The sequence below is a fragment of the Anolis sagrei genome, chromosome 2 (genome assembly GCF_037176765.1).
Source record: "Anolis sagrei isolate rAnoSag1 chromosome 2, rAnoSag1.mat, whole genome shotgun sequence".
NCBI lineage: Eukaryota > Metazoa > Chordata > Lepidosauria > Squamata > Dactyloidae > Anolis > Anolis sagrei.
Window position 1 is genome coordinate 120,996,620 of NC_090022.1, and position 14,667 is coordinate 121,011,286.

General features: G+C 40.7%; 1 protein-coding gene and 1 long non-coding RNA gene across 6 annotated transcripts in view; one reads left to right on the top strand and one right to left on the bottom strand.

Annotated features, from left to right (window-relative positions):
• TNRC6C (trinucleotide repeat containing adaptor 6C) overlaps positions 1 to 14,667 on the bottom strand; it is a 539,926-nt gene that overhangs the window by 366,612 nt on the left and 158,647 nt on the right. The gene's annotated exons all lie outside the window — the stretch shown is intronic.
• Positions 13,261 to 14,667, top strand: part of LOC132768565 (uncharacterized) — a 44,154-nt gene continuing 42,747 nt past the window's right edge. The window contains exon 1 of the long non-coding RNA XR_009630726.2: positions 13,261 to 13,530. This is a non-coding gene — a long non-coding RNA (uncharacterized lncRNA). The remainder of the gene's footprint in view (positions 13,531 to 14,667) is intronic.

The window sequence follows — 14,667 nt, forward strand, 5'->3', positions numbered from 1 at the left end:
AGGGTGGAACAGCCTTTAAGGGTCATACCAGGATCAAATTCATAATCCACTTGCAACAAGCGTAAAGAGCTGGATCCAGGAACTGTCTGTGTAATGAGTGGAACTATAATGAAAGATACCTTCACATTATAGCATATCACTTTTACCCACTGGAATGGTTAAAAAGTTAACTTGTTGTGCTGCTTGTTGCACTGCTCTTTCTTTTCCTATTACATTCTCTTACATTTTGGAGTGGGTGAAATGCAATGGTAGAAAAACCTCAGAACTTTTTTCAAAATATTTCTTCAAAATACTCTGAAACATACATATTTTAAAATAAATAAATAAAGAAATGAAATCCACTTCTTGTTATCCCAATAAAGTAACATTGCTCTTATGCTGGATCTACACTAATCCAGTATCTGATCCCAGATTACCTGCTTTGAACTGGATTACATGAGTCTCTACACTGCCATATAATCCAGTCAGGCCCGTAGCCAGGATTTTGATTCGGGGGGGGGGGGGGGTGAGTTTGCTTCGGGGGGGGGGGGGGGCTGAGTCTGAGTGAAAGAGGGTCTACCCTCGCAAACCTTTTGTATCATTACCCCAATACCCCCATGCATATGAGATATATTGAGCATGGTGATCAGATCATGATATGAATAAACATAACAGTTTAAATAATGTACCAGTAAGGCCTTTTCGTGGACCACCATGAGAATTTCGGGGGGGGGGGGGGCTGAAGCCCCCAAAGCCCCCCCCCCCCCCCGGCTACATGCCTGAATCCAGTTCAAAGCAGATAATCAGGGATCTGAAACCGGATTACATGGCAGTGTAGAAAGGGCCTTAGTTTTTCAAGATTGAGCTATTTCAATCTATTGCTGCACACAGAAATATAAAGGAGTCAAGTGTTGCTTTTGGAATTAAATAAGAAAAAGATATTTCCACCAAAAGTTTTGATGGGCTCCAGCCTGTTTCATCTGACACATGAAGATTAGCATAGGCTTCATTCCATACATCTGAAAAGGTGGACTGGAATTCAAGACAGCCTGTTAGAAAATGTCTTCTTCTCAAGTTTTAAAGATGCTACATGGCATCTTTATTGTTCTTATTTAATGTATTCATAGACTCTTAGAGATGAAAGAGACCTTGTGGGTCATACAGTCCAACCCCCTGCCAAGAAGCAGGAAAATTGCATTCAAAGCACCCCTGACAGATGGCCATCCAGCCTCTGTTTAAAAGCCTCCAAAGAAGGAGCCTCCACCACACTCCAGGGCAGAGAGTTCCACTGCTGAACAGCTTTCACAGTCAGGAAGTTCTTCCTAATGTTCAGGTGGAATCTCCTTTCTTGTAGTTTGATGCAATTATTCCGCATTCTAGTCTCCAAGGCAGCAGAAAACAAGGAAGCTCCCTCCTCCCTATGGCTTCCTCTCACATATTTATACATGGCTATCATGTCTCCTCTCAGGATTCTCTTTAAGCCACTCCTCATAGGGCTTGTTCTCCAGACCCTTGATCATTTTAGTCGCCCTCCTCTGGACACATTCCAGCTTATCAACATCTCCCTTCAATTGTGGTGCCCAGAATTGGACACAGTATTCCAGGTGTGGCCTAAAAAAGGCAGAATAGAGGGATAGCATGACTTCCCTGCATCTAGACACCAGACTCCTATTGATGCAGGCCAAAATCCCATTGGCTTTTTTTAACTGCCATATCCCATTGTTGGCTCATGTTTAACTTTTCCACAAGTACTCCAAGATCTTTTTCACATGTCCTTTTGGTTTGTATCACTTTTGCTTATATTCTCTGAAAGAACAGAGAAAATTAATTAACCCAGTTATTCACATGGACATATCATCTACACCACAATATACCAAACACAAAGCCTCATTGTAAAGTAAAGTACACGGAATGTGCAAAGCCTCACCTTGGAAATCATTCCTCCCAAGTTCCATTGGATCAATAGGACTTACTCCCAGAAAGTGCAACGAGGAAAAAGTGGTGCTGCATCTCTGGGTGAGTGGGAGCTTTTGAAAAACCAAGGGAGAAATGGAGAAAGGATAAAATCCGGTACTAAAATTGGTTAAGAGATCTCAAAAATTTAGAACTTTTCCACTGCCTGCATATTATTTCTGCACTACAATTACCTTACCAGCTAACAATGGATATTTGGGCATAGTATTTCAGCACTGCAATTTGAAAATGGCATGTGGTGACACAGCTACAGAAGGTACTACTCAAGTCCTAACCTCTTTTTTTTCCAGTGGTGGTCTTTAGTCTGCAAACTACACTTTCTCCCATTTATAGCTAATGGCAGGCCAAAATTAAACAGTCATGGTACTTATAAATCCAACTCGGAAAATGCCATCATGTATTTTTAATCTCGCTACCTCATCACTGAATAATAAAATGAAAGGATTGCCGAGTTTGACTGGCATTTGTAAGTAGCATATGAAAGGGGCTAATAGAGGGAGAAAATTAGTTGCATTTATCATCTTAACTACATTCATATTACACTCACGATTCAATTGTTTAAAAATTAATCCTTAAGAACAGCATTTTTAAAGTTTAAGCATTCTAAACAATTGTAATTTATTCTCTGAACGAAAGCTATTTGTAAAAGATTAAAAAAAGGAAAAACTTCCATGTGTTGCATGAAATAAATGACCTGTGCTTCAAGTATTTGAAATAAATAGCATTTAATACACTGTATCTCACGTACATCACAAGAATGAAAAATTCTGGAAGCTAATGATAGCAGTCCCAAGGATATATTCTCTAGCCTGAAGGCAACTTTGTGGGTGTGGTGTGCCATACCATTTTGGGAATGCCTAAAACCAGCACAGCCAGCCTGCTACACTTGCTAGGACTATGGGCACAGGACCCCCTTTTTTCTCGTGTCAGGAGTGCCTTGAGAAACTGCAAGTTGCTTCTGCTGTGAGAGAATTGGCCATCTGCCCGGGGGACACCCAGATGTCTGTGGGAGGCTTCTCTCATGTTCCTGCATGAGAAGCTGGAGCTGACAGATGGGAGCTCACCTCACTCCATGGATTCGAACCACCAACCTTTCAGTTAGCAATCCTGCAGGCACAAGGGTTTAACTCATGCACCACCAGGGGCTCCTACCCCTGTCAAAGTGGAATAACCTTCAATAAAAACAGACCATTTTTTAACCTGAGAGAACATCTCTATAGGAATCTCTAAACCAGTGGTGTCCAAACTTGTGACCCTCCAGAATTCCTTGCCATTGAATAAGCTGGCAAGGGCTTCTGGGAGTCTGAGTCCCAAACTTCTGGATGGCCACAAGTTTGTCATCTAGACCAGTGTTTCTCAAACTTCCTAATGCTGCAACCCCTGAATACAGTTCCTCATGTTGGGGTGACCCCCAACCATAAAATTATTTTTGTTGCTACTTCATAACTGTAATTTTGCTACTGTTATGAATCGTAATGTAAATATGTGATATGCAGGATGTATTTTCATTCACTAGACCAAATTTGGCACAAATACCCGATACACCAAATTTGAATACTCGTAGGGTTGGAAAGGGGATGGATTTTGTCATTTGGGTGTTGTAGTTGCTGGGATTTATAGTTCACCTACAATCAAAGAGCATTCTGAATTCCACTAACGATGGAATTGAACCAAACTTGGCACACAGAACTCCCTTGACCAACAGAAAATACTGGAATGGTATGGTTTGAACATCCTATGTCCCTGTTGAAAGCCATAAGCAGCATCTCAAGTATAGGCAGTCGCTGAGGTACAAACATCTTACTTACAAATAACTCATAGTTAAGAACAGGACTGAGACAACAAGAAGTGAAATAAATTTACCCCTCAGAAGGAAAATTCACTCCTGAAAGAGTTATCATGTGGAAAAGGTGTCTCCACTAAAGCTTTATCAACAAATCTTGTTTCCACAGGAAGCCATTTTTTCCCCCAAATCCAATTATCACAGGGACAGAAAGTGAAGTGGTATCTTCTGAACAGAGGCACAGGGTGCAAAATAAACACCATGGTCGTGTTAACCCTTCTGTATGCTATCCAAAGCTTGAGTGTGAGAGAGAGTGTCTGAAATTACACTTTAAAATGTATCTGTTAACATAAGAACAAACCTACAGAACTTATCTTGTACATAACTTGGGGACTACCTGTAACTCAAGCATTTGTACTTCTCATCATCCATAAAACTGGGGGCAGCTGTCAGACAACAGATGTGCAGACACAGATCTTTCTCAGTACTGGGCAAGTGGGTGAGAAAGCTCTTCCTTTGATTGATCCTCATATTGCATCTCCTGGACCACACTGTAGCGTGGACCAGCTTGTTTGGTTGACAGGGATACAATACCAGATACATCAGGTATTGGATTGAGTGACAGTGAGTTCAGGAACTCATGGAGATGCCTGATGTCAAAATGCAGATAAGATGGCAATTGTGACCCTTCCCTAAAATAACTGCTGCAGGTAGCCCTGCTTTGAGGGGAAGCCTAGTTCCTGCTATTGGCAGGCTGCGATTTCCCTCTCCCCACTGATGGTGATGCTCTCCATTCATGCAGTTGAAGAGCCAGCCTGTTTCCCTAATTAAGCTGCCTGAAAAACAGTAAAAGCGCACAATTAGCCCTGAGTCATACCGGCATGCATTCCCCCCCCCCCCGCCGCCCCAAACTGCTGCCAAGCCCTCATGTGGCACATATAGAGACGTCAGTTGCTCACTCAGTTAAGCTGAGCTCCACATGTTGGCTTGATGGGAGGAGCTGCTGACCCCCTTGGTAATTACTCAGTCTAACAGCTTAACCAACATGCAAATTCCTCTCTTGAATGACAGGTAAGCAGTGTGAGGCCCCTGACTTCTCTTGGCAGAAGGGAGTGGAAAAATAAGAGAGGGTGGGCGCTGACATAGACGTAAAAGCGTGTGTCAATTGCAGATCTAATGCAGCTTCGAAGTATGACATGATTCATTAGCTTTATTTCATGCTCAGAGGTAACGAAGTTGTGGTAGCTGTGTTAATTAAGTGGGGAGGGAGAAGGGAGGAACTTGGCAAGCCTAAGTCAGCTGGCATGGCGCACCAGTCCCAGAGGGGCAGGGCCGCTCCAAATCACAGGCCTGTCACTATTTTATACCCAGACTCTCCAATCTAAGTGGCAAACAGAAGCAAGACTGTTTCATTGCTTTACTCAACAAAAACCACTCCGCTCTTTGGTGCTAATTTTTGAAAATTGAGGAAAACAAAAAGAAAGTGATATTTTGTGAGGTGGCAGAAAATCAGCATGACATTGTTGGAGATTTGTAAAGCAGAACCAGCATAGACTCACATGAACTGATATTTTTTCTTTTCAGTATCTGAATGTGAATTGGTACAACCAAGCTCCACCAGTAGGGCTCTTGCCCATTATGTTGTTAGTTTTAGCAAGTGTTAGATCAGTTGCCATAATATGAATGCATATGCATGCACATTTTTAATTTTTGAATTAACCAACAGCTAATTTGTGGACTATGTGTCACAGGGGCAGAAATAAATAGTTTCACTTTCTCCTGAATGAGTATTTTATTCAATTTCAGGTTATTTCTTTTCCAAATATGAAAAAATGAGCAAATTGAAGTGAGTTTTCCCCCAAAGGCTAACTGAAAAAAAAATCCCCTATTGGCAAAGTTAGAGTGATTCAACTGTTCCAAACAGGAGAGCCCAGTCTACCCTTGTTACGGAGTTTATAAAAAACTCTGCAACCTTCTTCTAATGCAGAAACCTGGGTAACAATACTGTGGTGTGCTGTATCATTATCATATACAGTAGAGTTGCTTATCTGACAGAACGTCGGATAAACAGAATGTCAGGTAATACAGAGTCTCCTACTGTTGCCCGTCCAACGTGGCACTAAACACCTAGAATACTATCAACAGGGACTCAAAGGGTTAAGTCAAGGCAATGGCTCAGAGCTAGAGCAGCCCAGCAGGAAGTGCCCAGATGCGAAAGAGGATGGTGGAAATCACAGGGAAGGAGGGAGGACACTTCCGGTACTGCCTCTTTCCCCCCTTTCCTCCTCCTGCTTGTCTTGCCTATTTCACTGATTGGGAATGGAGAGAGAGTTGGGAGCACTCCTTTAATTGAAGGGGATATGCTGGAGAAAAGGGGAGGCGTCAGATAAGATGGAATGTTGGATAAGCAAAGGTTGGATAAGCGAGACTTTATTGTATCCTCATTTCATCACACACACACTGTTTACAGGGATGGCATAACTAAAATTCTCTTAGTCCCAACTTTGGCATCGGCAGTATGGCTATATTGATGTTAGACTTTATTGGCAGGATATTTTTTTCTTAATATGTACAAGCTTAACACATGAACACACTTTTCGGTGCAAATTAAGATCTAACATAGAAAGACTGTGAATGTGTCTTTTCACTCAGTTCTTGTGGGTTTTTTCGGGCTATATGGCCATGTTCTAGAGGCATTTCTCCTGACGTTTCGCCTGCATCTATGGCAGGCTTCCTCAGAGGTCTGCTGGAGCTGGGAAAAAAGGGGTTTATATATCTGTGGACTGACCAGGGTGAGACAAAAGGCTTTTGTAAGTTGGGCTAGGTGTGAATCTTTTCAACTGACCACCTTGATTAGCATACAATGGGCTGACTGTGCCTGGAGCAAACTCTTAATGAAAGGTGCTTAGAAGTCCCTGCCTGTTTTTCTCTCTGCTGTTTTAATTTTAGAATTTTTTAATACTGGTAGCCAGATTTTGTTCATTTTCATGGTTTCTTCCTTTCTGTTGAAATTGTCCACATGTTTGTGGATTTCAATGGCTTCTCTGTGTAGTCTGACATGGTGGTTGTGAGAGTGGTCCAGCATTTTTGTGTTCTCAAATAAAATGCTGTGTCCAGGTTGGTTCATCAGGTGCTCTGCTATGGCTGATTTCTCTGGTTGGAGTAGTCTGCAGTGCCTTTCATGTTCCTGGATTCTTGTTTGGGCGCTGCGTTTGGTGGTCCCTATGTAGACTTGAATCCTCCATCACAGCTCAATTGGATTTCCTGTTTTCTATAGGGCAGCAATTATTTGTAAATCAGTGAAGTCACAGCCTCCCCCCACTCCCAATTAAAAATGAACTAGGAAATCTCTAAATAAAGGTGATGCATTCTCTTTTGTTTTTATCTAATTGGACAGCTTTGCTTTCCTAAATGCCATTAATTGCTATTTCATTCTCTGACTAAAAACACTTAAAGTGGGAGTAAGCCCTTTGCTCAGAAAATACAGAGGTAGAGCAGAACCTGCACGATTTATCTCACAGCTCAGGGTCTACAATGTGTTTCCATTTTAGAAAGAAATGACTGCTGGGAATTCTTGGCAGGGGTGACTGTCTGAATGTGTCCTCCAAGTTTGTTTTTGCCCTCAATATTTTTTGAAATAAAATCCTATTACTGAAAGAAAAAAAAGTACCCTCTACACAACTTAGAGGAGGTATGAAAGAGAAAGCATGCATTTTGTCCTACTCCCAATCTGTTTTAAGGCCAGTAATTATTAGTAATTAAACCAGAATATCTAGTTTACTTCCTTGTTCAATAAAAGCCCCTCTCCTGGTTCCAAAAATTTGGTGGAGAGGAGGACAAGGAGGGGATGCACCTGCACATTCATAAATAGTTAGAGGAGGGTTTTAAGGGCATGAAATTGAAACAGGTTTTAGAAATAAGAGAAATCTTTAGGGTGGATCTGGCCACATTAGCGGTGGGACAAATGCAGGGGTGCAGCCCTCTAATGTCCTGCAGGGACCCAGTGTGCTCCCCCAACTCACCACGCAATGTTAATCAACCAAACTATTACCCCTCTTTTATTATAATTTACAATTACCATTGCCTACACCACAACCCGCTGAAGAAAGCCCACAAGAAAAATAAAAATAGAATTATAGGTATAGTTTGGCTGTGTTTCAGGCTGATTCAACCTAAAACTTTTTCTGCCTGCTGAAAATTTTACCACACTTGCCTCTCCTTTTCTCCCCCTCCTCGCCTTTTTCAACAGACAGCTGTTCCTAATTTACATCCCAAATCCAAATCACCAAATCACAAGGACTATTATCAATATTACTAAACTTGCTTCTAATATGTGTGTGTGTGTGTGTGTGTATACACGTGCATGCGTGCACACACACATATATATGCACACTGGCATAAAAATTAATAGGCCTCTGCAGGAAAGCAAGTCGAATTATAGCCCTGAGCAAATTGTAAGGAAAGAATAAAATGGGAATGCAAACACCTTTGAGGGCAACAGTCCCTCCAGTTGTGGATAAAGGACATCACATTGTCTCGCTGAAAAACCTACTGCCACCTGAGTCCTGGTATAGTTTATACCAGGAGTTCACAGACATTTTAAACAGAGGGCCAGGTCACCGTCCCTCAAACTGTTGGAGGGCCGGATTATAATTTGAAGAACAAAAAACATGAATGAACTGCACATATCTTATTAGTAGTGCAAAAAACACTTTAAAACAATACAATAATTAAAATGAAGAACAATTTTAACAAATATAAACTTATTAGTATTTCAATGGGAAGTGTAGGCCTGCTTTTGGCTGATGAAATAGGATTGTTGTTGTTGTTGTTGTTGTTGTTGCTGTTGTGTACTTTCAAGTTTTTTCAGACTTAGGTTGACCCTGAGTGAGGGCTGGGTAAATTACCTTGGAGGGCCATATCTGCCCCTCGGGCCTTAGTTTGAGGACCCCTGGTTTATGCCATAGTGTTTTCAGCACTCTGCTCTAGCAACTTTCATAAACAGTCAGAAACACTAGACTGAAAGACCAAGGTGATTTCTGTTTCTGAAGGCCTCAATGATCAAAAGAGGCTAAATCCATTTTTGTCAAGTATCATCACTCCCTCAGAATTTGTAAGGTTTGCTAGCTATTGCCTTCAACCTTTGTTAAAATGAAGAAAGGTCTGGGTACTAATATACTCTCTAAATTGTCAGCTGTGCATTATATTTTCTCATCCAGAATAGTAGTAAGTAGTGGATCAACCAGACCTGTGGCATGAAAACTTGGAATCATTGGAATATTTGCCAACATCCAAAGCCTGCTTTTCTCTAGTTTTTGAAGATAGACTCAAGGTAATCAACTCTGACATGTAATTTTGAATCAGTTCTAAAGAGTTTGTCTGAAGGCCAATTTATGTGATCCTAGATTAAAGTGATACCTTGAGTTAAGAATTTAATTTGTTCCATGACTGAGTTCTTAACTCAACTTGCTCTTATCTCACAGCTAATTTTCCCATGGAAATGCACTGAAATGCTATAAATCTGTTGTCCTCCTAACCCCCCCCCCCATTTTTGTTATGTTTTTAAATAAGAAAATGTACTTTATAAATAACATAAAATATATAAATGTACATTCACATGGAAAAACAAAAAAGAACAACTTTAAAATGGTAGAAGCACAAAGTTGTCACAAGGAAGCATATTTAAGGCAACAAAATGTGTGTTGTCAGTGTAACATCAAGGCAAAACCTGCAAATTCATATGGAACAATAAAGAAAGATCAGCTTTAAAATGGTAGAAGCACAAAGTTGTGGCAAGGACTGGACTTCATACCGGACTCATTCCAGCCTCCCTCCCTCTCTTGCTCTCTCCCTCCCTCTCTCTTCATGAAGCCAAACACACCAGGAATAAAAACCACAGAAAATCAACTAACCCAAAATTCCTTAAAGTGGACAAGAGCAAAGTGGACAGCAATCTCCCAAAGTGGACATGAGCATGAGGCACAGAAGCTGCTTCCTTGAGGCTCTAAAGCCTTGTACTCTTAGGCTGGTGCGCCCTCTGGTATTAGCTCTTAACTCAAAATGCTGCTCATATGTCAAAGCAAAACTAAAGCAGAGTGATGGCTCTTAACTTAAAAAGCTCTTAAGTTAGGATGCAGTTAAGTCGAAGTTCTACTATAATATTCTTGACCTTGTGTCTGTATTGAATCAGGAGTCAGAACACTCTAAAAAGATGTTGCATTTCATGCTTCAAACTTGTGCAATCACAGAAACCCACCCATATAAATGAATGAAATTCTAAAATAATAATTTTGTGTATTGCTAAGGCACGAAAACTCTATTTTGTATTCCTAGCATCCATCAAGAAATAGATCCTCAGTGTGGTCACATAGCATATGCTATTGGTAACTGCAAACCCTTTTCTGGAACTTGGGAAAATTTATTTTTTGGAACTGAAATTGGAAATTAAAGTAATGTTGTCATGCTCTGTATCTGTTAATGGTAATTTTTCCAGGCTTTTAGCTTTCTCGCCATATCACCTGATTGCTAAACTCTTTTCCTTTGTGTACATTATTTCTTTATCAGTTCAGACTATACCCACAGCTATTCTTGCTCACCTGCACTCTCCTGATTAATTCTAAATTCAGCTGCTTGTTTTTAAAAGATCTATATTTTATATGCTCACAGTTTACTTCGTTAACTCCCATTTGCATCAAATTTGTATTTTAGCGTATACCTTTGTTGTCATCTGATACTGCTCCTTTCGTGTTTCATAGAGCTTTCTTTTGCTGCTGCTGAAATGATTCATTAATGAGTTTGAATTTTACATATCCAGTCAGCTGAAATTTGCTATCTCATACAGAATATGAATGGTTGTACTAGTTATCTGACATGTTGAAAGTACCACAGCAGTCTTCACTATAATATTGCATTTGGATAGTGCTGCAATGTTCTATGATGCTGAACCTTCACGTACATTACTTGTTACCATATTGGATTTTGCCTTTCTATAATATAGTGTATTTTGAGACTGGTCCTTTCTGGAAAGTAAACTAAATGTACTCAATAGTATTAGATGATACCATTATCAATATACCTTATATAAGTATGTATCTATGTATGTTTGTATGTATTTTCAAGTTGATTCCCACGCCCAGAGAGTCCTGTGATTCCCACCGACAATGGATCTGATCCAAACTTAGTGTATGTACTGATCATGTCCAACTTTGAATACTGGAGGAGATTCGGGGGGGGGGGGGGATATAGTTCACCCATATGAGAAGAGCACTGTGAATCCCACAGATAATGGATCTCGACCAAACTTGGCACACACATTCATCACGACTGTCATAAAATACTGGGGGGGGGGGGGGGGGGGATGTCCACATCCTTATGTATTTTTAATGGAACCATTCATAAAATCCAAAACCAGACAATGACTATTCATAATATTTATCCTTACAAAACACCTAACCCAGGTATCGCCAGATACCAAAGCTAGTATTAGCTACAAATATAAAATATAACAGTACAATATGAGGTAGATGTGGGATGTCTGTTCAAAGCATTTAAGCGTGGATTTAACTCAGAATTTCCCTGGGTTGGAACAGATAGAGTATTCATTTGAGAAACAGTGATTTCTTAAAAATGTAATGTATGGGAAAGTTTTCTACTATTTTTCTGCTATCCCCTGCTATTTGCTGAAGTTTGATTCTTGGACATTCTGTGGATACCAAACTATTTGGATGCTCAGGTCCTATGCTATAAAATGGTGTAGTAAAATAGTGTACCTATTTTGCTTTTGGGATTTTAAAAAACATTTTCAAGCTGTGGAAGATAGAATCTGTGGGTGCAGAATTTAGGGACTATCATTCAAATCTCCTGAAGTCAATTGGTTCAGCTGAAGACCTCTCTGTCCATCTTGTTCTTTTTTTCACAATCCCAACCAAAAACTGTCACTCAACATCCCATTGCACTCACCTTAACCATCCCTCCTCTGAGTTTCCGCCTTCAAACACCATCCCCAAATATGGGTCATTACGACAATATATTGGCTGCTGAAACATTTTTATACCCAATGCAAAACCTGTCACACAAATTCAAAAATTTAGGCACTAGCTAGAATCCTGCTGATAATGCATGTATCTGTAAGTCACAATGCATGTGACTAGCATTTGAGAACATATAGTCCCTAGTTATCAATGCCCAGTCACTAGGTCGCCTGATAATATTTAGTTCTCTGCACTTCATCCAATACCCTGGCCCTATGGTATGCTGTTTTTGCATGATCCCATGCCAGGCCCTGGCCATGTCCATTGTATTACTGGTTGTTGGTTTTATTGAGCATTGTTTTGTTTCAACGTTGCTGTTTTGTATTCTTATGTTTTGTTTAATTGTGTTTTTATATGGATTGTTATATTTTACTATGTTCTTTTTTTAGTTGGTGATTTTGCTTTAATGGATTGTTTTACTTTTATACAGGGTTAGTCAAAATGCATAGGCCAATAAGCCATTCAATTGAATGGCTTATTGGCCTATGCATTTTGACTAACCCTGTATTTTGTGGGCATTTTGACCCAATATGTAAGCCGCCCTGAGTCCCCTTTGGGGAGATGATGGTGGGGGATAAGAATAAAGTGACTTGGACAGTTTTGTAACCTCCGTATCCAGTAAAGGGCAACTATTACATTACTATGGGGTGGAGGAGATTAACAAAGTGATCGGCCTGATCTTTTAAAATTTGAACAGCAACAGCACTTAAGTTTCATACTATCCTTTTAGCATCAGCCTTGTGACATCACTTGGGCCCACCACTGTGACACCACAAAAGGCTGTCTTCCTGAGATCTCCGTTATCAGCCCTGGAGTCTTAGCACTCATGTAGGTTCCGGCCAGGCAATCCTAATAGGAAGGCATTGGAGGAAAGTGTTGTGTGAGCCACACAGCTTACTGTGCACCTGCTTAGCTGTCCTACTGCTCTCCAGTACAATGGAAGGCACTGCTCCATCACTGTTATCAATTCAGCTGCAAGTCCAATTGGTATTTGTCCACGGGATGGGGGAAGACATCATTTTGTTACTAGTTCCAAGACATCCTGCTCCATCCTTCAATAAGCCTCCAGTGACAAAATCTGAGTGTTCCTCTTTGCTATAAAGGGAACGGAACAATAAGAAAGTTCTGAAAATGCCCTACACATTGCATTTTGCTACTACAGTGCTTCTCTGGTTGCTTATTACAACCCCTTTCAAGTGCATTTACTTCTTCTAAGTGGTCATCATAAATGCCTGCCTAATGCGCCAACACAAAGGTGGGTGTGAAGTAGAAGGGGAAAAAAATAATTGTATAGGGAAGAAAAAGGGTGCACTGGCTTGCTTGGCCTGTCCCTTGCCCAAATTCTTATTTTAATGTTAATGTTATTTAAAAAATGAATACATTCCAGCACCAGTTCTTTGCACCCAAGGCTTTCACAGTTCCAAAAAGAAAAAAAGGCACCTCTATTATTTGCAGGCCATTTGGTAGTGGTTGCCATGGAGATGAAAAGCAAAATAGCATGCAAATCAACACAAGCCCCGGCGTTCAATAACAACCTTAAAAGGGCAGCCGGATAAGACGACAGAAATCACTTGAAATGCTTCAACCTGCTCTGCTAGCTGTGATTAGATCTAAAAGGGAAAGAAAAATACCCTAATGGATTATAGAAGAGACGAAAGGAGTCGGCTGGCAATGGGGTGCAGCCTGTGTGATTACTTGACACACAGTCACACGCTCACTCTGGCCTGGCCTCCACCGAGGAAAGATACAGCCAAATGCACAAAGGTACCAAAATTGGTCAAATAATTCAGCTTCAATGCATACATTTGAAATTTCTCTCTATTCTCATAACTTAAAGCATGCAAAATGTTAATAATTACATTTTGGGAAATTCTGTATTTTGATTTTGTTCTTGGTTGGGGGGAGGGCTTAAAATATGCATTCTAATTTTTTTCTATAAAGACAAGCACAGATGAGAAACTCATACACACCTAAGGAATGTGTCACCTTGGCTAGATCTGGCATCTCAAGACCAGGTACACTTGGTGCATAAGTTTTAAATGTCCAAAAATATTCCTAGGACCTCATCACACTAGAGAATGAATCCACTTAAAATCCAGTTGCTGCCTCCTGCAGAATTCTGGGGTTTGTAGTTTAGGCAGGAGCCTTTAATAGCCTCACTAAACTACAACAGGGAGCTCTGGTGTGGGCTGGTCCATGAGATCACAAAGAGTCAAAAGCGATGGAACGAATAAACAACAACAAGACAAACTACAAACCCCAGAATTCTGCAGGAGGCAGAAACCAGATTTTAAGTGGATTCGTTCTCTAGTGTGATGAGGTAGCTAGCTATCACAGAAACTTCTTCATTGAGGTTCAAAACTGAATCCAGGAGTACCCCCAAACTGTGAGGCGGCATCTTCTCTGATCTTCCTTTTGACTATCTAGGAGCACCTCTGTTCTATCTGCATTAAGTTTCAACTTGTTTGCCCTCACCTTGTCCACTGCTGACGACAAGCACCAGTTTGAAACAAAGATAGCCTGTTTGGATTTGGATGGAAAAGAGTAGTAGAGTTAAATGTCATCTAGATATGGCAACTTGTTTGATTCTAGTAGCTGCTCCCTGAATCTAGACCAATTCCCTCATTGCTCTTTATTGGGCAGACAAGGTGTTTGCTGTTAAAGCAACCAATATAATACATAGGCAGGCATGTGGTAAAACCAGGTAACAACTCTTGCTTCTGCTGGGCAGAATGATAGGCTCTTATCCTCATTTACCCTCAAATGGCCTCCTGTCACCCCCTTTGCCAGTAACCTCACCAGTGGAAGACCTGCTCCAACAAGAGTCCTGCTTGGGCAGATGTGCTGGATGGTGAGCTGTCCCTGCAAAGAGCCAAGTCTTACTAGTGAAGCAGAGATTCA